The sequence below is a fragment of the Corapipo altera genome, unplaced genomic scaffold (assembly GCF_003945725.1).
Source record: "Corapipo altera isolate COAL_440 unplaced genomic scaffold, ASM394572v1 161, whole genome shotgun sequence".
Taxonomy (NCBI): Eukaryota; Metazoa; Chordata; class Aves; order Passeriformes; family Pipridae; genus Corapipo; species Corapipo altera.
In genome coordinates, this window is record NW_020884979.1 from 1212160 (window position 1) to 1237464 (window position 25305).

Below are 25305 nucleotides of genomic sequence, written 5' to 3' on the forward strand. Positions count from 1 at the left end.
AGTAAGAAGTGTGACAGACACGGCTCAAAACCTGCCTCCAAATGGAATCAGTTATTAAATGCCAGGTACAGACTGAAACCTGTTTCTGTATGGCCCTGAAAACACTCACCTGACCTCAGCACACCTCATTTTGGGCACTCTTAATGGGCCACAGAAAACTGTGCAGGTGTCAGTGCCATCCTCTCACACAGCACACGTGGCTGGAGGGGGGCAGCAGCTGAAGCTGGAACCCATCCTTTGGGAGCAGGACAGGGATCACAGACACGCTGCTCCAGCATTCCTCTTTCCCTGGCACATTTGCACATGCTCAGCAAGGGGAAAACCTCATCTCCTGACAGCCTTCCCAGTCACGTCAAGCTTTCCCTCTCCCCAGGTACCAGCCATACTTATTTTAACATTTTACAGCTGCAAGTCCAGTTTCCCAGGGGAAGGAAACCAATGCCTGCTTCCACTGCTCCGAGTTCCCAGCCCAGTACATCCCACAGGGACTGGCCAAACCCCAGTGCTGCACCCCAGGGCTCCTGACAGGCTCTCCTGACGTCCACCCTCTCCAGGTGTCCTTGTCTCCCTGTTATTCCACCACTAATTGCTCCATATTTCAATCCAAGGAAACTTCCACAGGCATTTCCTTACAGCAGCAAGGGCCAAGAAAAACATTTTACTGAGCTGTGCAACCTTCATTATCTTCTTGGCTCATGGACATAAGAAAAGTTATCACTGGCTCATACAAAGATATCCAAAGATATTTAATGGAGTTAAAATATTTCTGGCACAGAAACAAGAAAAAAAAAAAAAAAGAAGTGTTTCAATGCTTGGCTAAATTTGCTACAATAATAAAGTACTTTCTAAGCAAGTTTATCCATGAGATCAGTGCTTTGTGGTGGTCAGAAACAGTTCCATTAATCACAAAACTATTTTCAAGGACCTGCTAAAAACAGAGGAATAACAAGACAGACACTGCAGAACAGCTCCCTGACATGGGCATGTGAATGCACACACACTCTTCACCCTCCTACACGGGGAGCTGCTCGAGAATGATCTCTGAATTGAAAACACTTATTTTCCTATTTAAAGGAATAACGAGTGCAAACTCACTGTGTAGTTTCTCAAGTGGTCGCTGCCTCCTCTCTACAACCCTCTGTTTGCACAGCACTTAAACCACTCATTCAGTTCTCTCCATTCAAAGTCCTCATGTAGGAAAGAGCCAATTCAGGTACAAAGCAAGTGATTTATCCACGTGCCTGCCCACAGACAGCTCCTTCCTCCAGACCATCAACTTTATTCTTCCTCAGGAAGGATCTGACACCAACATCAAGCCCAAATAAGATTGTCCAGCTCAAAGTGAGAAGTACACGGGTCAAAACACACTATCCAGCTCCAAACCACCGTTTTTATTTCTGTCTTGCTCCCTGTAAAATAAATTTCCCTTTTACACCAAGGGGGAATTCTCAGTGCTACCAGCTCTTGCTTTATTCCCCCAAACCCCTCGTGCCCCTCAGCCATCCCTCTCCCCACTGCACAAGGATACACTGCCAGGACACTGTTACTGCAGTCAAACCCTCTAACGCTTCAGTTCTACTGCCAAAAAGCAGAGTATACAACTTCTGGTATTAAACAGCCTTATAGTATCAAAGCATAGATGAGTCATCAGGGGAAGATTAAAAGAAACTGGTTTTCTAATAGTGCCAGTAAAGAAAAAAAAAATGGTTTGTGGGAGAGACAAGTTACAATCTTCAAATCTAAGTTCCTCCTGGTGTGCTCTCCCCTCAAACGGGTCCTGCCATTTTGATGCACCAGTGGATGCAAGATCAATGAGATCCTAAACCTTGTGTCTTCCAGAAGTTCACTTCCAAATCTGCCTGGGAATTGCTTAAGTATTACACAGGCTGAAAAACGAATAACTCAAGCTTAACTATTGAAAACAGAGGTAATTCATCTGGCAAGCTGAGAACAGAGACAACAGGCTATGAATAATGCAAGAGGGACAAGATCCAAAACACGCAGTTCAGTCTGTTACCTGCAGCCTGAAGTGAGGATAAAACAGTTGATTAAATTGGAGAGCAAAAACTGCTCAGCACAATTACCGAAGAAAGATTTTAGGGCAATGTTTGTGTTAAACATTTGGACCCCCCTGCCAGCCCTGCAGGGACACGAGGGGAGGGTTCTGGGAGAGCACGTGCCCTTTCCAAGGCAGAACTCCAAGGGGGGACACGGGGTGAGGGATGAGCTTTCATAGGGTGTGCTGGCAAGGGTGCTGGTCATGCTTCCCAAGGATTTCAGGGACAGCCAAAGCTGTCCCATAGCTGTGACTTCAGCAGCTATTTGCTGCCCCACGTTGGCACTGCTGGAAACAGGGCAAACACCAGGATGTGTGTCAGTGTTGTGTGCCCACAGCCCCTCTGCCCAAGAGCAGAGCTACAAGGGACACATCCCAAGAACAGATGGGAATCAGCTGAGGTGTCATTCCACCAATCCAGGCTTACAGAAGCCCGGCTCAAATTGCTGTGCCACTTTGCAAAGTCATTTTTAGGTGTACCCTCAGACATTCGTTGAGGAGAAAACCTGAGGTCAATAATTCTGCTTGTGGAGATTTCAGGTCCTCCTCCCCCTGCACTGTTCTAGCTGCTGAATAAAACCAGAGCTCAGAAAACAGATATCCCAGACCATTTAACAACCTGCATTTGCCCACCTCATTTCACCTCATCACTGCACCATGCAGCCACTGCAGGGAGCACAACGGGTACCACAACAGAACTGCTACCTGATAATGCCAAGGTAAATCACTTAAACCACTTATGAGCCGTGTTATTTCCATGCAAGCTGTTTCAGAGGGTGATTGGGCACATAGTTCTGTAAGGAACTTGAAATTCTGGGAAAAAAACCTACTCTTAATTGTCATTTGAACTTTAAGGGAGGTTATTTATCAGAGGGGGAAAGAGCAGACCTTGTGCAGAGACAGAACCTGGTGTGGATCAGCAGGTGAGCCCTGGCAGTGCCTCACCATCCAGACTTTGGGGATTTTCCCTGAGAGCCCTGGGCCTGTGAGGAATGTCACAGCAACCCTCAGCCTGCATTTGGGACAGGGAGGGAAAGAAACATTTTTCCAATGTCACTAAAGCTCGCCGTGGCTCTAACAAAAAGCAAGTTCCACACTACAACCTTTTCAGCCCAGCTTCCCCTCCAGCACTCAGAGCAGCAAAGATACATCTGGAAAAAGAAAATATTCCAACCCACGTGAACTCGGGCACCTACAAAGGCACAGGCATGATAACAAGGAAAACATGTCGAAGTGTAAAAAACACAGAAGGGGAAAGGGGTAAAGGAGTTTGGGAGCAGCAACTGATGCTTAGGTCAAGCTGCAGTTCCTACAGATTAAACACTCAAGAGCAGAAATGTAAGTTCTATCCACTTTCAAACCAGAGAAAAAGTAAATGTTACTGGATTTAATCAAGCCTGGCAAAACCTCCTTCCCTTTTCTTCGTGGCTGGGTTTAGTTATTGCAACAAAAATGAGATTTGGGATGTATGACTTAAAATCCAGGCCATTTCAAGAATCTCCAGCTTCAGTAAGTCAAGCCACCAGGCAGGAAAACTCATTAAGAACAGTCAGCTCTAAATACATTCACCATTCCTATTTGATTTTCCTGAAATGCCACCCTTACCCAGTGAGGTTTCCCTGCACTTCTATCCAGCTGTATAATCACAACTCCCACTCTACCCCTGAAAACACACAGCCTGTCAATAACCACCGAGTTCATATGGTTTCACATTTATTTAAACCAAAGAGAATTGCCAAAGAAGATGTCTTTATGACTTATTCTAATTGAAGTTGAAATATAAACCTCCAAGTCAAATGCAGACCTTAAGGGTGCTTGATAGATCAATACTCTAAACACACATTATTCATAGCATTTAGGTTAAGAAATGTAAAGCTGCTGCTAACTGCAATAATAAACAGACATAAAAATTCAGCATCTGCAGGTGGAAAAAAACCACAACCAGAAGCTTTTGAAGCTTCCAGAACAACTCTGGAATGATGATCCTCGTGGGTCCCTTCCAACTCAGGATATTCTGTGAAATGCTGGAGGTCTGATATCTGACTTCCATGGAAGCAGAAAAGGAGAAAAAATGAACAAAAGTGAACCTATTTGCCGCCTTTTAGATGCCTAAATATCTAAAAATCCAGTCCAATATGCCCCTGATATTTACAGGGAGTTTAACAGTTTTCTTATTAAGTTCTATTTTCATACATCAGCAAAAAACAGAATTAAAAAAAAAAACCACAGGAAAGCTTTCTTGCACAAGAGAAAGGAAAAAATCACACGCACATGACAAAACAGTAAAATACCTGCATTTTCTGCTGCAGGTCCAAAAACCATATTTAATATGGTGCACGTAATTCTGACTTTCACAGCCTGGAAAGTGATCTCAATGGTGAGATACAACCCCTTCTTCCCAGCCTGTATTTTAAAAGCAGCTCTTCTTTAAAATATTAATGTTTCAATATTTACAAGAATACAGTAATTAAAATAGACTTTGGCGCACTTAAGGCTATTTATGCTTATTTTCCATTAAGAAATAGGTCTGATAAGGATAACCTGCACAAAAGATAGATCTTTAGACATCCTTATCACAGAAGATTCAAAGCCCAAGACTTGACTTCTGATTTTGACAGTCAATATTTTCCATCACAGGCTTTACCTGCCTTGTGATGAATAAATAAATAAACAGAGCTGTAACTGCCCAAGATTAAAGAAATAGAAAAATGCTTCACTCAGTCTTGCAAGTGAGGCATAATAGCCATTGCCCACTTTGGTATCCTCCCAAATTTTAATAAATAAACTGAGATATTCCAGTAGACCCATTATCCCATCTGTCCCACACTTCAGACAGTGACTTTAAATTTATTCTGGCTGCAAACTCTGTGCACCATGTGCCAGTGATCGTGCTAAGGGACGGGTTTAGAGGGTGTTGGGATGGTCAGTGCACCAGCACAGGGATGATCTCAAAGCCATCCATGCTCCCTGTGTGCCCAGGACTTTCTCCTTCCTGCTGCTCTCAGCAGTGCTCCAGACCTATAAATAAATCAGGAGCAGGGAATCCCAGCAATGCTCTGATTGCCTTTTTTTCAGCAAGGCTGATAACTGGAATGAATTTTCGAGTGGAGGCCACCCCCTCAGTGCCACCAGCACGGGCAGGGTGTGCCTGGAGCAGCCCAAAGGAACTGCTGCACTGTGGAATGATGGTTTGGAGCAAGATCCTCCTCGGGGAATGACTCACCACTCACATTCCAATCAGGCTGGATGCCTGTGCCTGGTTTTATGTTGCTGAGGACACGAAGAGCTCATCAAAGCCAAGGCTCCCCCCACCCTGAGCCGGGCCCTGGGGACATCTCTGGGATGCTCAGGGAGCGTTTCCTGTGCCAGGGGAAGCACGAGGAGCCTGTGCCAGCTCAGCAGCCCCACTCACCCAGGCACTGCTGACCCACGGCAGTGCTGCTCTAACAACCCAAATCCCCCCAACCTGGCAAACCCCTCGAAAGAGATTTGGATCCTGTCAAGAGATGTCACTTCAAAGGTCTCGCTGTAGTTACAGCAGGTACCAAGGTCTCACTGAGTGGACTGACAAGATTTAACAAGCAAGACTTTGGCTTTTCCAATTAGTTATCTAACAGCAATTCTAGACACTGAATCTCATTTTTTTTTCATCTCAGCACAGAACAGCCTCAGAGACACAGAAATTTCCCAGTTTCACCTGAAGGGAGGTCTGTTTGGATCCCATCTACGAACAAGCTGAAATTCCTTGGGGTTTTGTTTTGTTTTTTTAGAAAAACACGGGAGCCTTGCATCCTGCAAAATTAATCCAACTGCTACAGCGCAGGACCATTAGAAATACAAGATTGCCTCAGTCTCTCAAAGCACTGCACAAGAGCTGCTGCAATGACACATTTCTTGGGCCAAGCCAACTCCATCAAGACACTGGCAACGCTTTTTTTAAATGAACATTGTTTGCAAAAGAGGTTCAGAACTAGACTCCTACATCAGGCTGCCTCCATCCCAAAGTCCTGCTTTTTCCCTCCAGCTGCTCTCAAATTAAGAAATCAGCAACAACTCCTCCATGGTTTGGGAAACCACCAGGCTTTGCTAACCCACTGTGGGCAGCAGTTACACCATCAGTGCTGCTCTGTGGGGCAACCTTTCTGCACCTTCCAAATGTTACAGTTCAAAACCTCAGGCTGTGCAACACCACCCAACCCTGCTCCTCATCTGGCACCTTTATTATCCCATCTGACGTTCCAGCATTGTTTGGATCTTTCCTTGCTGAAATCTCACACAACCCACAGTCCTTCACCCTTCACATGTATTTGCAAGACACGTGAGAGTTCTGTGAGACAAGCAGGCCTGACCCAGAACTGTGCCCAACAGGAAATCCAAGGAATCAACGCTTCATCTCCCTCTTGGGACATCCTTTCAAACAGGACCAAGCTCTGGCATTGCTGCATCCCTTGCATCCCTCTGAGTCTCCACTGGCAGCACGTTCCCCGTGGGCTGTCAGCAGGCACCATCCACCTCACAGGGATCTGAGGGTCTTTCTGCCTTCAAGGAAGCTGCAGGGAGGACGTTTCCTTGGAACAGAGGATGCCAACACAAGCAGAGTGCATAAATCCCAAGTGTCAGTGCTCTAAAAATATACCTTAATTTACTATCTTAATTAAGGAGACCCCAGACCACGCTGCTGCTGAAAGGGGCTGCCTCCCAACTCCCAGTGTTCTGATGTCCCCTTGTTTACTCAAGCTCATCCCTTTGTTTCCTGCAGGGAGTTATCAGCCAGATAAGAGAATCAATACAACTCCCTGCCCAGCCTCGTGGTTGCTGCTTTTCCTGCTTGTGGCACCTGCAACTGGAAGATGAGTCGTCCCTGTTGTCCCTGCTCACATCTGTGGCTGACAACACCCTTCACACAGAAATTAAGGTTAGCACTGGTGGGAACTTAACCTCACTAAGCACCACACCACTTGCTGGCAGGTTTTTGTTTGCATCCATCCTTGTTCCCCGGTGAAAACCACACGAGCACCACCAAAAACGGTGGATGAAGCTTTTAAACTTCAATTGAATAAAAGGTAAGAAAAATTAAACCCTCAAACGTTGCATGAAGAGGTTAGAAGTATTCCCTTCTTTGTGAAGGGACAGTTCCCCCAGACGAATTTTCTAACTTTACTTCCATAAAAGCATAGTGGCAACTTTTAATTCCCACATGGCAGGTTTGCATATTGCGTAGGTAAGACCAATAAACTATAAACACTCAATTCAATAAAAGCTTCACTATTAATTTGGGGGGGTTAAACTCACCCTAGAGACCAGGTAATACACAAGCACTCTAAGACACACACACACAAAAGCTTGCTTTTTCTCATCAACCCCAATATCACTTTGTAATAAACCCAATCATCTTTCCTCAGAAACCTGCACATATTTTCATCTTCTCTGAGTGTCTAATTTAAACCTTCCCTTAGGCAGCAGGTTTCTCAACGCTGCAATCATCTAATCAAAATGAAATCCATATTAAGTGGTGCAGAAGCGGAGAAGCAGCACCTTTAGCTTGTTCTCCCCTCCAGGTTCTGGGTTAAAAATACCCAAAATTAACACCACACCACTCCCCTGTTCCCCCAAGTGGCAGGAAATGCAAAGCACCTGCCTTTCAGAGGAACCCAAATACCGTTATCCAAAATAGCTACTGAATTTCTACAGCAGAGTTCAGACCTGCCCCACTTCAGCTGCCTCCCAGGGCTCACCCTGCCCTCAGCTGATGTTGTAGTTGTGCTTTACAACAGCTGTGAGAGGCAGAAGGATTTCACATCCCGATGCTTGGAATCAGTGCTTCAGGAAAAGAATTAATTAGGATTTGAAAGCCTGCTAAACCTGAGGGCAGCCAAGCCAGGTGCCCTCCCCACTGCTGCCTGCTGTTTGTGTCTGCAGGAGTGCACCCAGGGCCCAGCCCACAGAAACCTCCAGGGCAAACACAGCTCAGGATACCCAGCAGCTGAGAGCCAGGGAATTCCACTGTCCCTGCTTTTCACGTCAGCTCAAAGAAGGCCATTTTCCAGGAGGACACACACCTCAAACCACTGTGGAGTCAGTGGCATCCTTTGAAATTCCGTGCAGGGATCTGCTCCTGAGTGAGTGCAGAGCTGAGAGCATTTGAACCACCACCATAAACCCACCCAACGCAGCAGCACCAGGCTGTGCCAGCACAGACAGCCTGCACCCAGTGACAGCTGTGCCTCACACCAACCACTGCACGAGTCAAAGTTCTGCTGCTTCACAGCAAACGTTCACCTCTCAATGTCACCCAACAAACCCTTCCTGCTGTTCAACTTCCACGGGGGGGTTTGCTTTGGGAAGTGACAGGTGCTCCCAGGTAACCAGCTACCTGCTGCTTTTGGAAGCCAGATTTCTAAGTGCCTCAAATACTCATTATGCTTAAAATAAATGAAGAACCCTTCCAGGGAACCTCCACGGGGCTCATCTGCAGAAGGGGCCAAGGACATGTTTCTTCTGCCTCATTTGCTCTTTCAGCTCACACGCTGAGAGACACCAATAAAGTCAACCAAGGTAGGAAATTTTGATAAACTTTAGTCTGAAACAGCAATAAAATAATGACTAAGCTCTGGCTTGCAGCCTTTCCTCCAGCACAGGCTCACCAAAACCACTCAAAGCTTTTTTGCTAAGTAACCCTTTGCAAACAACCACCTGAGCAATCACTGCACTGTGCCACAGCAAGGCAACAGCCCGGCTTTGGGATCCTCAGGCCAAGGGCAGACCTTCCTTCACCTGCCACCACTGGGTCCATCTGACAGATTCTGCCCAGTAAAACCTGGGGAGATGTGCAGGACACCTCACCTCTGTGTCCTCCTGGCCAGTGGCCCATGTAAGAACACGTCACACAAACCTCACTCAGCCGTTCCAGAGGGAGAGAAGCCAGGGAAAGGCCTGGCTTTATAAAAACACAGCATCCCTTCCTTTCAAAGGGAACCTGTTGAAGACAAAGCTGCTTCTGGCAAGGAAAATGGTAAGCACAGCTTGTATATAGGCCATACAATAAGTCACCCAACCCATTTACCCAACTTCAGAGCCGTACATGTTCCAGTTCTAAAAACTAACAGAGAACCACCACCACACCAAGCATGGCTGCTGCCCTACTGCAACCACCAACTGGCACAAGCTTTGGAATTCCCGTGCAGACCATCACCAAAATGACCTGAAAATTCAATATGTTCTATGTACAGGGTTGGTCTGAAAACAGTCTCACTAATTCTGACACTTCCAGGGTAATTGCTCACTGCAGATGCTGTAATTCACTGTCTGCACAGGTGATACTGGTTCATTCCTGCAAGGTCTTTGACACTCAGATTTGTGTTTCGGGTAGTCTAAACCCACATGCAATCAGATTTCATCTGCAGAGAACAGGACTGAAGCCCAGCTAAGCAAAGGGCTACAGAAAAATAATCTAATTTCTACTGCACACCATCAGCAAAGCACAGCTGACAGAGAGTGATGTTAACACGCAGATGGGCAATAATCTAATTAACAGTGACCTTTTCTTTTTTACCTCTTGCATTGCCTACAGGTCAAAACATCTGAGTCAAAAATGGCAAATTAAGGCCCGGCTTTCCCACGGGAAGCTGACAACCTTGTGGGAGCCTCAAGGTTACCGGCGGAGCATCAGCAGCGGGAGCCCCCGAGCCCGGGATGCGGGAGATCCCCGCGCTGGGGGACGCGGCCGAGCGGGAACAGGGATGCGCTGCAAGGAATCCCGGGAACAGGGATGCACTGCAAGGAACCCCGGGAACAGGGATGCACTGCAAGGAATCCCGGGAACAGGGATGAGCTGCAAGGAACCCCGGGAACAGGGATGCGCTACAAGGAACCCCGGGAACAGGGATGCGCTGCAAGGAATCCCGGGAACAGGGATGCGCTGCAAGGAACCCCGGGAACAGGGATGCGCTACAAGGAACCCCGGGAACAGGGATGCGCTGCAAGGAACCCCGGGAACAGGGATGCGCTGCAAGGAATCCCGGGAACAGGGATGCACTGCAAGGAACCCCGGGAACAGGGATGCGCCACAAGGAATCCCGGGAATAGGGATGCGCTGCAAAGAATCCCGGCTCCCCTGGCAACGCGGTGCCTCCGCCGAGCGGATTTCCATCAGGAGCAATAAAAAGGCGGCTCTGAAATGAAGTTAACCCGCGTGTCCATGTCCCGCCGCCCTGCCCAGGCTGCCGGGGATCCCCTCCGCCGCAGGGAATTCCCGCACGGAGCATCGGGAGCAGCTCCGCGGGCTCCTTCTCGCCGCCTGCGTGCGGGGGGTTCCCCGGTGCTCTGAAATCCGAGCCTCATATATCCCTGCACTGCATTGACAGCCACAGCGAATGCAGGGAGGGAGAACAGAGCACGGGATTATTCGTGTCAGACTGCCCCGCTCCTGGCAGGGCACAGCAGAGATGGGAGCAGCTCTCCGCCCTCCCAACTCATCCGCTCCCCCTTCGCAGGTTCGCTCCCAGAAACAACTGCAAAAGCCGGAAAACCCGTAGAATAGCAGAAAATGAGTGTACAGAAGAAAGTGTTGACAAAGCAGTCGGGTGAGCTGAGACCTGCAACAACTCACCCACCCGAAACGACGCCGAAATCCTTCACACAGAACCCGTTTCCGTATTTATGTAGCACTGATGGACTTTGCAGAATTAACCTGCAACTATTAACCCCTCGAGATCCTCTGCACTCACTCGTCTTGCTAAACAAATGACTTTTCCCTGCGAAGGACATTTATTTACCCAGTGCCTAATCCAGAATTGCATTAAGGCCGAGCTACTCCTGCAGAGATCACTCTGCTCTTCTGCTGCAGCCAAATGCTTCTCCCGTAGCTACTGCTGCAGAATCAAACCCTTGTGATGTGCCAAGAGCTCATTCTTTTTAGTCTGGAGCACCTGTCAATGGAACATCATCTATCCACACAGCAAAGCTAAGCAGTGGAACTAATTAGGGAGACTACATGAACAACATGGGCTTTTTTTTTCCCTGTTCCAACAGATGTCTTGTCTTTCAAAAAGCTAAAATAATCAAGCTTCACAAATCAGAGCGTTTTTAACCACATTCAGAAATTGGGATTGGTGGGGCAGAGTGCTTTAATTCTGAGACACTAACAGGGATTTTAACTAAAAAAAACAAACTTATACACCACAATCTTTATACTCAACAGAAAGAGTAAAATCTCCAGGAACTTTCTGGAACATTCACGCTCTCCTCAGAAGCCCATTTTTCCAACAGGAGGATTGAACAAGCATTCCTATCCCTACGGATGCTGTTTCACCAGACACAAAAGAGTGCCTGAGACCCACCCTGGAATCTCCTGGCCGGGGGAAGAGCCTGTCCCAGACAGTGTGCTCAGCTCCAGGCAGAACATGACAACATGAATCCATGGGATTGTATCAACTGCTGCTCCCTGGGCAGCAACACGTCACACTCTGCAAGTAATTCACTCTGTATTAATACTTTCAATTCTATTTATTTGAGCTAGGCATCTGTTTCAACTAAATGACAATACTACACCTACGAAACAGGTAGGGGTTTATGTTTATAGAATAACAAGATTTTCAGCAAATGCAGGAAGTCAATATTTCCCACCCCAGCACGCCACCTGCTTCTGGGAGTTTTTTGAAGCAGATGAGTGTTTTTCATATCAGGATTTGGTTCCATTTCTCAAGCTCAGAGGAACTTGCCACCCTGCCCAAGGAGTGCACAGCCTTCAGGCCCTTCACCTCACCAAATCAGAAGGCCACTGCACTTGGAAAAAGTGCTTTTCCTCAGTATTTCCCCTCTAGGCCAGAGTCTCTGTCTTCAAGGAAGGCAGAGAAGGCTCAAGAATGGACAAACCTGAAGACCCACACAGGGGTTATATCAGTACAGGAAATACAGTCCATGAGACCAACTCCCCCAAAATCCAAGTATAAACCTGCAAGAACTGCCTAGATCTGGGACTCACGCTCTCCAAAGCCCTCAGCTCACTGAACTAAAGCACAATTCCTTGAACAACAAGCACTGATGGTAAGAATTACACCATGGTTTGGGTTGGGAGGGACCTTAAAGCCCATCTCATTCCAGCCCCTGCCATGGGCAGGGACACCTCCCACTAGCCCAGGTTGCTCCAAGCCCCGTCCAACCTGGCCTTGGACACTTCCAGGGATCCAGGGGCAGCCACAGCTTCTCAGGGCAGTCAATTTACCACAGTTAACACATGGCCCCGTGCAAAACAAGAAAAATGTAGACAACAAAACATGGTTTGTGATGCACCAAGTTTCTACCTGTCAAGCCCTAAGCAGCATCTCTACAAGGACACTCAGCACCTCAGAGACAAGGAGAACAGCAAAACACCAAAGGAAAAGCTGCAGACAAAACAAAACTACATTTTCCAACTTAACTGGGTTGTTTATTAGATACAGGCATCTTCTGCTCAGTGTGCTTATGCAATATCCTGTTATATACATCATTCTACACCCAGGGAGAATGGCAGCAGGACACTGATAAATGGATAAACATCAGCCACATTTTGGATACCACACACACCAAATATTACTTGGGAGACAGGAAAGAACATAGAAGACTTCTAATCTTTCTTCACGAGAAATAATGTGTCTCTTTAGTCAGCTGTGAAGAGTGGAAGATTCACATTCACAGCATCAATGAGTAAGTAAAATGCATATGCTCCACCAGGGGATAATTTCTGTCTTCCCATCAGAGGAAAAGTAAACACACTCCTGCCCTCACTCTTCCTCCAGGGCTCTGCTGCATGGCTCCCCTAAAGAGAGCAGGTAATGCACAGCTGGGGGAGCACATCTGCAACAACACACCCTTCATGTGCCAGAGGGATTGTGACAGCAGGCAAGGAGAGGCTGAACTCAGGGGTCTGGCTGCAGAGCTCACGGACAGGGAGCAAACCTCTCCCAGCGACACTAGAGATGTTAAATCCCCCTGAGCAACACTGCAGATATAGATCTCCCAGCTGTACACTTCGCTTACAGGTTGTCTGCACTGCTCCTGCACGTTCCCAGAGCACTGCCACCGAGCTCTGAGGCACGCACAGATCCACTGCTCACAATCCCACTCGGCTGGCAGCGAGCCCTGCTTTCGGTTTATGGAGGTGGCAGGGCTTGGAAGAGCAGACAAAAATAAACTCTGATTTGCAGAGCAACCAGCAATGAAAAGATTTTATTGAAGCTCTCAAAACATTCAGTCCTACCTGGCCTATGAATGAAAACACAGCTCCCTTCTCTTCCTTGTTAAAAATGGAAGACTCCCGAGCCTCGGGACGTGACATTCCAGTTTTCAGATGCGTGAAAAAAAGGAAAACACAAGCTACAGCCTCCTGTGACACCTAATAAAGTGCTGTCTTCCTCACTTTTTCAGCAGCATCACTTCTGTGCAGAAATTGGTTTAAAGAATCCCCTGCATTTTCACCTGCTAATTTTGACAAACACTGAGAAAAATCTGTGTCGATACTGAACAACCTCAGCCCCCACCAGCCTTTAGCTTAGCAAACACACACATCCATAGAACCTGCAGCACTTTATTAACTTCACAGAGCTCACTCTTCTGTTTATTAATGTCACAGAGCTCACTCTTCCACCCCCAGAGGTGTTTCCACAGCCTGCCTGGCACAACACACTGGATTTTCTACCCAATCTCAGGGAGAGGAAAAACCACATTCATCACCCCAGGTCCACACAGCTCTTGCTGTAATTGCCTCTTAACAATTACAGGACACAGTTTTGAGCCTCTTTTTATCCTGAAGTTACAGATTTTCAGGAATGACGTGCAGGCAGGAGCATGATGCCAGGACAGCCCCCCTGCCTGGGCAGGAGCCCTGGTGCAGCAGGGAACATACCTGAGGCTGTGCTGCTCCTTCTCCCACGGGCACACTGGGACGAGAGCAGGTCCCCCAGCAGCAGAAATAAAACCTTTTCCTTGGCAGAGTGCAGCTGAACTGACAATGCCACTGGAGAAAGATTTCAATCACAACAAAGGGCTAGGAAAAAAACTCCCAACCAACCTATTTATTAGAGATATTGCAGGTTTGTGCTCAGCTCCAAGCTCTGAGGAGCAGACAGGACAGTCATCTCCTCTTTGTTTCCATCTCCTAGGACTATTTTTACATCACACGACTTCCCAGCTCTGCTGTAACAGAAACTAACAGTGTTTGATTATCCCATCAGGGCATCTGTAATTCAGACAAAAAGCAGCCTCAGAATTTACCTCACTCCCTGTTGCAGGGCTTAATTAACCTCAGTTCCTTAACATCAGCCAGAAGATGCATGAAAGCATCACTTCTAATATTAAAGCTATTTTCCCCATAATAAAACATGGAGGTAAAGCAACAGGCACCTACGTGACAATGAGGGCTGTGATGAGAAAGTCTCAACCAATTCCCTGATGTTTGAGACTCTGGACATCACTATCCCCACTGCTAAACAGGGAGAGTCCTGCTGCCATGAGAGGCACTCAGGGCTGATCTCCAGTGAAACCAGCCCAGGCTCCAGATATTAAAGTACACAAAGTTTCTTGAGTCATTTCACTAATCAAATGTTGTTTTACCTTCTCCAGGAAAGCATCTAAGATGCAACATGAACACCTTCCTGGGAAGGGGGGCAGAGGGAATGCAGGTATTTATTTCCAGAGCACTCAGAGCCACTTTCAGGGTTTTATTTGCCTGAGTGAGTGTATTTAAGTGCCACCTGCTCATCCTGTAGTGCTGAGCAGTGAAGAGCAGGAGGGGTTGCATCACCTTCCTGTGCAAGTGCAGCCATCTCAGCCACAACAGGCTTTCCCATGCCAGCACAACTCAGGAGTCTGTTGCAAAAAACAGTCCAGAAGTTTTCTGTCTTTAAAATAACTCCCAAAGAGCCACTTGGTCAAAGGTCAAGTAAAGCAGAACAGCAGGAACAAGAAGACCACAGGACATCTCTGATAATTAGAGACCACCAGCCTTTCCAAATCTCCTCAGACAGTGACTGACTATTGCCTGGAGCTGCCACTATTCCTTCAATCAAATCCAAGCCTGCTACAGCTCCAGTGTGGAATTTTCTTGAGTAGGCAGTTCAGTAAAAAACAAGGAACAAGCTGCTTTTTCTAAGTGTTATTTCCAGCATCTTTTTACTATGGCTTTAAGTGGAGTAGCAGAGACATCAAAATATTTCAATCAATAGCTGTGAAAAAGAACACAGCATTCCGTGATACAGCTAAAGGGGAAGAGCAAGAACATGGATTTCTCTGGAAACATTTACAAGAGATTCTATTTCCAAATATCCACATGGCTAAGCACTCCAGGCAATGAAACATTCTTGTTAATGAAACTGTGAGCTAAGCTAACTTGGACAATAACATCTCCATAAAGCTTGATTGAACATTTTTTATACCCATCATTACAAGAGCCTGTCTATATCCCAGTGTCTTTTGCAGGAGGCTCTTCAATTGGACTTCCCAACATGCATGCAAGTCAATCCAGAGGCATTCACACAGATCAGGGCCAGCTGCTGCCAGCAGCCAAAAGATCTCAGCCTGAGAGAGTTGGGGCTCTTTAGCCTGGAGAAGAGAAGGCTCCAGGGAGACCTCAGAGCCCTTCCAGTGCCTAAAGGGGCTCCAAGAAAGCTGGAGAGGGACTTTGGACAAGGGATGGAGTGACAGGACAAGGGGGAATGGCTTCCCACTGCCAGAGAGCAGGGTTAGATGGGATATTGGGAAGGAATTCTCCCCTGTGAGGGTGGGGAGGCCCTGGCACAGGTTGCCCAGAGAAGCTGTGGCTGCCCCATCCCTGGAAGTGTCCAAGGCCAGGTTGGACGGGGCTTGGAGCAACCTGGGCTAGTGGGAGGTGTCCCTGCCCCTGGCAGGGGGTGGAATGAGATGGGCTTTAAGCTTTGCTCCTGTGCTCCAGTCGTCCATTAACATACCACCTTAATCCCTCTGGGACAAGACACTCTGTCCACATCATGTGCTCTGAGTGACTTGCACACATGATGACAACCAGCACAAGTGGTTTCCACCAGAGCTGCTCCGTGCAAGCTGTGCCAGCGTCACTGCAGGCTGTGCCAACACTTCCCAATGCCGCCCTGGCAGCCTCCAGCAGCTATTCCTGGGACCTATTACTCTGCACATCAACTCCAGTACTTGGAGACACAGCAGTGCCCAAACAATGGCTTTGGAGATGTTTATAAAACAAAGTTGTGTAGAATGGAAAACACAGGAACATACACTGAATTATTCTGGTGTGGGTTTGGAGACAATTTTAGCAGTGTATTTGACTAAACACTGTACACTCACATATCCCAAGGGATGACTTTCAGAAAATAAAGCTCTCTTTTCATGTGTTTATGTAGGACAGCTTCACACCATACAGTATGATCCCATTCCTCTGGCTACAGTGCAGGCAACATCTCCAGTTCTCCTACAAAAAAAATCCTCATTTTACTTTATGGCTTTTTTCCTTCCAGCTGTTGCAGGAATGATAACTTCCTGGTCAAACTGTAAAGCAACACTTTTCACTTCTTCTATTAGCATGACGAAAATATTCAAGTGAGACAGCGTAAGAATGGTTCTTATGTCATTTACTTGTTCCTTGTTACCACAATTCCCACAAATGGGGCAGTTATACCTGAGCAGCTTCCATTTCTTTCCACCTTCATAAGGGAAACTACCACTTTTTTTGTGGCTGTCAGACCAAGAGGAAAACTTTTCCAGGTCAAGTGACCTCTGGGAAGCCTGAGAAGGTGGTCTGGACTTTGGTGGAGATGCCGTTGAACCCTGAGAACCTCCTCAGCAATTATTAAAATACATGGAAAACAGGAACACCCACACATCACACGACTGTGCCCTAAAGCCAAAGGGGTTTAGATTGCTCAGCTTATTTGAGAATTATTTTGGGGGAGGTAGTGTCTAATTATGCAGTTAAACCTGCCAGCCAGAATCCAACCACTATCTTATTCTACCAGTTAGGAACAAAAGGTCTCTGAAAGGACAGTGGGAATTAATTTATGGCAATAAGTTGTTATGATGAACACTTGCTGATGAGTTTGAAGAGTGCTTGACTGCATTTCCAACAGCTCCAAGCTCCTTCAGGCTCAGCCTAAGTTGACAAGAGCAGGTTAACAATAATCTCTGGTGAACTTGTTTCCCTGTTTTAATAACACCTGTGATATCCCGGAGATGTGTACACATACTTTTAATGTTTGGGACAGCATTGGAAGAGCAAAAGTTATTCCCTTCTGCTTTACTTCCCCCTTCTTTCCATCAGCCATGGAACAGGAGGATCCATCCACACCTTCACACACACAAAGTGTGCATACCTTAGAGACAGTGAGTTGGAAAACACTTGGGATACTGCAGTTTGCTCCTAGGCAGGATGTGTCATGTGAGCAAAAGCTCTTTTTCTGATCCCTCTAATGGTCTCATTTTACAAGGCAGTGTCAGCAAACCTGCAATTTCAGTTTTCCCTTCATTAGGGCTCAGAAAGCCATCTAAGTCCTTCCCATGTGATATTCTTCGACCCCCTGGGGTTCAGCTGAATGCTCAAAGCCAAGATGAAAACTATCTAGGACCATTAAAAAAAAGATCCCATCAGAAGGCACTCCCAGTTTCCAGAGTGACTCACCCCTCACTCCTGAGGCACATGGAAAAGGCAGCCACAGTCCAAGACATGCTCCTATAAGGTCAGAGACACTAGAAGCCAAATTTTGATGCTGGGCAGCTGCCTGACCAGGCAAATACTGCTTTTTCATTTAACACACTTTATTATATCTCCTAATACAGCCCCTTTCTCCCCCTGCAAGGGTTCCTATGGAGCTGCTTGTCTCCCCTCCTTCCCAGTCGGAAGATACTTCTCCAAAGACAGCCTTTTAAAGGGAACTTTTTTTAATTCTACATGAGAAGTGCCAGTAGCAAATAACACAGCAGAGCAGCAGCATATGGCACAACATAAAGGTGGCACCACCAGCTTTGTCTTTTATCTAAGGAGCTTATAAAGAAGCGAGTCCTTCCATCTCCTCTCGTGGCAGCCAGGGCAGGTTATCAGATCCACTGCATTCCAGGTTGAGCAGGCTAAAAAGCCTTGTCCTGGAGAACCTACAGCTTGAAGCTGGAGCCAATTCCAAAACAGCTTCCAAAATCCATCCCACGGTTATTTATTCCAAGGTAAGCTGTTCCCATCAACCCCGGAAATTAAGGAATCTACAAATGAGGTGACAGGCAGCATCGGGTGCCGTTTTAAGGAGGGAGGGCTGTGCCACGCCTTAATCACTTCCACTGCAGCCACTGAAGGAGGAAACTCACGTTTTAGGAGACAAATATTTCTGTCTGTGACTTGTTTAGAGAAATAAACATCGAGTAACAAAACACAGGAGACTCATATTTGCAAACAGCCCTGGCATTGCCTCTTGCACTGGGAGCTCTGGAAGGTTACACTTTACTGTAGCAGCGTTGCTGCTTTAAGACAGAAATAGAAAAACAGGCCTGATTACGCATTTTCTTCAATAAATAATGCAAAAAGCCTCCGCACTTCTGTGAAGGGAAATCCAAAGCAGGGTCACTTCGGAGAGCACCCCCCTTCCACAGATGCTAGAGAAACAGCTCTGCCAACTCACAGCCACAGCTGCTTTGCAGAGCAGACTCCCAGCAAATCTTAATTTTACTTTATCATCATTACTATCAGCATTTATAATTAATGACACGCAAAGAGAACTTACTATGCAAGTCATCATGGAAAAAACCCACAGCAGTGTAAGTTTTGGAAGGCAGAGCACTTCAATCCTGCTGCTGGCAGAACTGATTGCAGCCTGGGTTTTACTACGTCCAGCTCTATGTACCTCTGCCTAAAAGAAACCTCTGCCTGCTAATAAATCCACAGGGAATTATAAATCCTGGCCACTAGGAAGAGAAAGCAGAAGGTTTTTTCCCAGGGGCACAGAGCTCCTCTGAAGGACTCCCAGGCCAGGGACACGCGGAGTTACAGCTGCTGCTGCTCCACATGCTTGGGGGAGACAGGGGATTGCTGCAGGATGTTTTCACGAGCTGAACATTAGTCAGCACGAGCATTTAACAGCTCCAGCTACACGAAATAAATAGCTTGACCTCTGCTCCCTCCCAGCACCTCCTCGTGCCCGAAGGACAAGTGCAGGGTGTTGGAATTGCTTCCCTCCTCCAGCCCCTCTCCCTGCTCAAATAGCTGGAAAGGCATCGGTGCCACTGCTGTGCCAGTGCTGAGCTGCCAGGGGAGACCAGCACAGTGCCCAGGCAGCACTGAGGGGTCACCTGCAGCTCACTGCCCACCTCTGCTCTGCTGGCTCCACACGGAACACCGAGCGTTCCCTACTCGGACACCCCGGAGGAACGGCCAGGACAGAGCGGGCAGAGCTCCAGCAGCACAGGGTTGGTGAGCAAGGACTTCTTGAGAGGTTTCCTCAAGCCACGCAGAGCCAAGAACACAACACACTGAGCAGCATTTATGGCACAGAGCTACAACACTCGCTGCTCCACAACACTGTGGGAAACAGTTTGAGACACAAACGAGACCACAGGGGTTTTGTCAGGTTACTGACACGGCCAGAAAGCAGTTTTCTGTTTGAATTGAAAAATTCAGCTATGCCTTTTTAACAGGATTCCAGGTTTTTTTAGAAGTCATGCTCGGGTTACTCATTTCTTCCTAATTTCATGGTAGAATCCCCAAATCCTCAGTTTTTCTTTTAAATGATTCCTTAGAGCCTCAGCTGTTCTGGGTAGCAGCACACAGTCAAAACGTTAAAGAAAAACAGCATAACATCAAAAATCAGATTTGCTAAGTCCCATGATTTTAGGACAACACCAGGAAAAACAAGTCAGCTCCCTTTTTTCTCTCAAATTCCAGCAGTTTCACATCTCCATTTCAGGCAGGCTTAGTACCTCAACTGACCTGCATTTTCCAGTGCAATATATTTATTCCAAAGTAGTTCAGGCATCCAGGATCCTGCTAATTACAATTTTTTTTCCTCCCTACACAGAAATACACTTTCTTCTTGTCTCTGAGGAGTAACAGATCACATCTAGATTTGTCCCCAGGAGGATTCTTCCAGTGTATGCTTGTGTCAAAGCAGCAGAGATGATGAAATAACGAGTTTTTATATCTTTTTCACTCCAGGATGCCAACCAGTTTCTTACCAACAGCTCTGAAAGCAGGAGCTGAAGTAACTGATGGGCTGCAAAGCCCTGCAGAGGGACTAAGTACATTAAAGTCTCAACGTGCTCCACAGCCAAGTGTCACAACAGACCTTTAACAGAGTATTAGCTCACAGTACACTGCTATTTGTTCCTCAGCATTCCACACCACAGCTCGTGGCTTTCAGGGTGCAATCTGTTATTATATTTATTCAGTGTAATCAAAGCCTCACACTATGTTGCAAACCTGTCCCACTGATTCTTCTTTTACACAAACAGAGAGCAAGTTTGCAGACAATCTGTTGACTACAAAATACTTCTTTGCAAAGATTACTTTTGATGCTTTTGTCTCAGAAATTGTCCCCCTGTGCTGGCACTGCTGAGGGACCTCGAGGGGGTCGGGCTCTGCTGCCAGGGAACAAGGGACAGGAGGAGAGGGAACGGCCTCCAGCTGTGCCAGGGGAGGCTCAGGTTGGCCAGGAGGAGGAATTTGTTGCTGGAAAGGGTGGTGAGGCCTTGGCAGGGGCTGCCCAGGGAGGTTTGGAGTGCCCATCCCTGGAGGTGTCCCAGGAAGGCCTGGCTGTGGCACTCAGTGCTCTGGGACAAGGTGGGCATCGGGCACAGGGGGGACTCCACGGGCTGGGAGGGCTTTTCCCACCTCCAGGATTCTGTCATTCTGTGACCCCAGCAAAACATTTTGGTTCCTACACCATTTTGGCCTCATTTTTTAATAGAGATTTTTGTTTTAAACAGTTGCAGACATTCCCCCCCCCCCCCCCCCCCCCCCCCCCCCCCCCCCCCCCTCATTCTGGAAGGAATCACACTAAATTCTCCCCTGCACATCAGCAGTGCCATTGTACCTTCATCTTTGTTCACATCTGCTGCTGCAGCACCAGGCACAGAGCAGTGCCCAGGCAATAGTACCTACTACTACTTGCACAAGCTGTGGCACTCCCAGAACCACGATAAGCCTCCAACTGCTGCCAGCACAGTGAATTATTCATCAGATCTTTTCAGAGATATGTTATCCAAACAACCAAAATTTCCTGCTCTCCACTCTTCTCCCTGGATCTTTTGCTAGATGATTTTCAAGCCAAGTTTTATAAAATTGGGAAGCTTGGCTAAAAATACATATTATGTGCAAGAACTTGAAAGCCACAAGAAAGTGCAGTAAAATCACGTAAAATTAGTAAAGCATCAAGAAAGCAGTTTAAGAGATGAAACAAGCACTCTGCAGACCTGCACCAAAGGACACACAGGTGAAGAAAGTTTCCCAATGCTCTTCTAGCAAATTCTGCCCACATTTATTTAAACATGCAGAGACTGATTCAATTCCTCTGCAAAGCCCTCAGACTTCCCACTGATTCCACCCAGCAATAAACACGACCTTGCCAGTATTGCTGCTTATCTCATCCCCAGCCCTTCCCTGCAGGAAGAAGACAAGCTTCCAAAGGATAGCAGGTCTCCTGTATCAGTCAGAAGCCAAGTGCAGAGACTGAAGTACTGGGGGTCATCTCTGAAGTGTGGCTCACCTTAAGTCATCTGAACAAAACAACTGCATAGCAGAGGGACTGGGCAAAGCTCAAGGAATGCAAAAAGCCTTTCCCCCCCCTTTTTAGAAAGTGCATGGAAAGCCAAAATGAGTTCAGCATCCTGTTGGGTTACAAAGCTAAAAAATAATCCATGTTTGGAGAAACTTCTTGTGTACACTCAATTTAGGAAAAGGTATGTTATGAGGTGAACAAAATTCCTTTTTCCGGCAGAAGAGAATAAAGTTACTCACATATGGTAACACAACAACCATTAGAGTGTTCCCCACTTTTTGGGAAAGCCTGTCCATCACTTACCTCAACATTCCAAGCTTTGGAACTTTTATTCAAGTCTGAACTGGGGAATACTACCATCTGGGGGGAGGAATAAGCAACAAAAGCAACACAGAGCAGTGCTTGAAAAAGCTGCCACCTCTCAGGAACACACAACATGCCAACAATTACACGGAGGGGAAGGAAATAGAAGTGTTCTCTCTGGCAAAGATAAACACTTCCTTCCCAAAATGCACAGCCCTGCTCTATAATCAAGGCAGTAATGATACAGGGAAACAGAACGATGGGAACAGTGGCTACAGTCTGAACAAGAAGCTCTAGTCCAGCACAACAGGTTCCATATCCAAAGGCTAGGTAAAAGCATCCCTGGATTAAGGCATTTGCCAAGCAGCCACACAAATAAAAGTCTTAAGAGATTATAGAGTTCCATCTGAGGAGAAGGGCAGAGGGTGAGGGCTATTCCAAAATCCCCCGGGTTCATTCTGCACTGATGGGCAGAAGCCACACTCACACCATGACAGTGAGCTCGAGCAACGCTGCTCTGACCCCAAGGCTTCGAGATTCAGAGCTGCCAACCAAAAACATTAAAAAGGTGTAATCACACAGTTATTTCTACATGTTCCTGGAAACATCCCGACCTGGTGTGTCACACCGAGGCTTTCAAGGCAGCCGCTGGAAGGTGTAATTCCAGGGGAGTTCAAAGTCTCAACTCTGAGTCCTCCTTTAAAGGTCAAAGATATTTACTGTTGATACTGGAGCATCACTGAGGTGCCAACTCTCATCTCGGGCAACACTCAGGATTCCTTCATCACTTCAGATTAGAGCAGTGCTGAAGGACTGACCCTGACTTTTAAGGTATCAAAATTCAACAACAACTTGTATAGAGTTCTACTAGAAATACTGACCGTGTTCCTCTCCTTAAAAACCTTTCCTCAGCAGAATCATTTATTAAAATTCACAACTGGCATGAAACCAGAAGCTTCTCCACTCTTCAGTGTGGACAGGAGCTGTGTTGGTCTAAACAAGCTGACCATACACAAGGGCTTATTCCCTGACTTCACAGGACACTGGCAGTTGTCAGGTTGCAAGGATGTTTCTATCCCATTTAGAAGATTAGGAAGCGTGTCAACATGAAAATTTGTTAAGATTGAGTGACATTAGACTAGGCTACAATGTCAACAGAAACTAGAAGGCAGCATATCAGAGGAGCTGGGACGACAAGGAAGGGGAGAGGGAGAAAGGAATCACTATTGTGACATTCAGCACAAAGGCCATTGGAACACAGGTCACGGAAAACCAGTGGGAAAATCATCACTGGTTGACAGGGACATCCATGACTGGGGTTGGGAGACAAGCACGTGCCACCCAAAGCAGCCTCTTCCCAAAACTGCAACCATCCTCCAGAAATCCAGCACTCGGGATGGATGGATGGATCCTCCCAGGAACTCATCCCAGCATCTGCCTGGCAGGTTTAACTTCATCCTACTTATTCACCTGCTGCAAAAGAACACTCCTTGGCAAGTCTTGGCTTATGAAGAGACCCAATAAGAGCTAAACCAACCAGTCTCAGTCCTTGAAGACAAGTAATGTCTGTTTTCAGAAGAGCAAAGACAACTCTTGTCGCAGCACAGAGACTGAAGAGACCAAGATTTACTCCAGTGCAGCAGCTCTTTGGCACAGCTAGAGAGAAACTATCAAAATTAAGGCCCACTAGCTCAGCTCAAGCAGTTAGGAGGTTTCTGGTCCTGCTGTTATGGTGAAAAAAGGATTCAAAGGTTTGAGAGTTACTGAAATGTTCATATGGAAAACAACTACCTGTGTATTTTGCTGTGTGCAGTTACTAACAGGAGTGTTTTCTGCCTGCCAAAGTATTTCCATGTAAATATCTCTCCAGGATTTTTTCCAAATAACTATGACTACGAGCTGGAACTGTCTCTGGCTCCCACCCTCTTACCTGAGCACGTGCATTTATCACTAACTTCTGTAGTAATTTACATGGAATAAACCACTTCAGAGGACTCAAACACCAGCCCAGGAGAAACTTCCTTGTGAAGAAATGAAGTGGAAATCATGATTAACGTACCTCCTAACCCAGGGAAGACAGGAGGTGAGAACCCAAAGGACAGAAAGCAGCAGGGTGATATCGTGGTCGATATTATCTGTTGATTGCCCCGTGGGCACCTCCCCAGCAGCCACCCCCCACCCCGTTCCACTGCTCCCTCTGGCCACAGCCACGACTCCATCAGCAGCACTTTGCTGCTCCACTGCCTCAGCAACACCAAAAGCGACTGGATTAAGTTAGACTTTGCTCCCCTTTTTAAAAGGCAGGCAGTGTTGCAAGTCACTGAAGGCAAGATATTCAACTTCCTTGATTATAAAGCCTCCTGAGCTTCAGGATAAAGGGCTTAGGAGGAGGGGGTTGGCTTGGTGAGGTGCAGCAATCAGTACATGTTCTGCCTAAAGCACCGTGTCATTTCAGGCTAAAGAACAATATTATGCAGATTTCTTTTTTGATTCAAAGCTCAGCCACCAGTTAAGCTGCTCACAGGCAATGCAGTGTCTCTAAAAAACCCCCAGTGTCCAGGACTGCAGAGTAAGTCAGCATTTAACTCCACAACTCCATGGCAAGTATATTCCAAGTAAAACCTCCAACAGTCAGATTAGGAAGACTGGAGAAAAAAATAATCAAGGGGTTTCTCCACGGGGACACAAGCAAGAAAGCTAAACCAAGGCAGGGCCATTTTGGTTTAGAGCACCTTAATTGAAGAATTACATCAGGCTTAGCATCCCTGAAAGTTCCAGAGGCTTAAATTCTGTTCTGACACTATGGCTGAATCCTCACTCAAAATAATTCATCATTAGAGACAAGTACTCGCATGGCCAGCTGTCATAAGACATCAAAAACTCCTGGTGATATAGGAACTGGATGCTGCAGAACTCAATTCAAGCTTTAAGAGGCTTTTCCTCCAGGAAGCAGCAGCTCAAATTGCAAGATTAGTCATGCTTACAAAAGCACAGGGACAGCTCCACACACACACCACTGAAAGGGAAAGCCCAGGCCACACAGGCATTCCTGGAGAGGAAAAAGCCTTGCCCTCAGCAAAGGGCAGAAAACAGGATTTTTAAAAATCCTTTGGATATATTTGTACCATTAATAATATTATTTCCTCTGTCAGATACCATTTAATCAACAGGGTTTTTTCTGGTCTCCTCTTTTTTTCTTTTTGTGGACATTCATGTTTTACAAGAAGTGCC

The 25305-nt window shown here is 46.7% G+C and overlaps 1 protein-coding gene and 1 long non-coding RNA gene across 3 annotated transcripts in view; both read right to left on the reverse strand.

Annotated features, from left to right (window-relative positions):
* MCU (mitochondrial calcium uniporter) overlaps positions 1–25305 on the reverse strand; it is an 82060-nt gene that overhangs the window by 30390 nt on the left and 26365 nt on the right. The gene's annotated exons all lie outside the window — the stretch shown is intronic.
* LOC113957830 lies at positions 1754–23931 on the reverse strand. The gene is made up of 3 exons (XR_003531307.1): positions 23466–23931; positions 16908–16909; positions 1754–1765 (listed from the first exon to the last, which is right to left on the reverse strand). It is a non-coding gene; the product is annotated as an uncharacterized LOC113957830 (long non-coding RNA).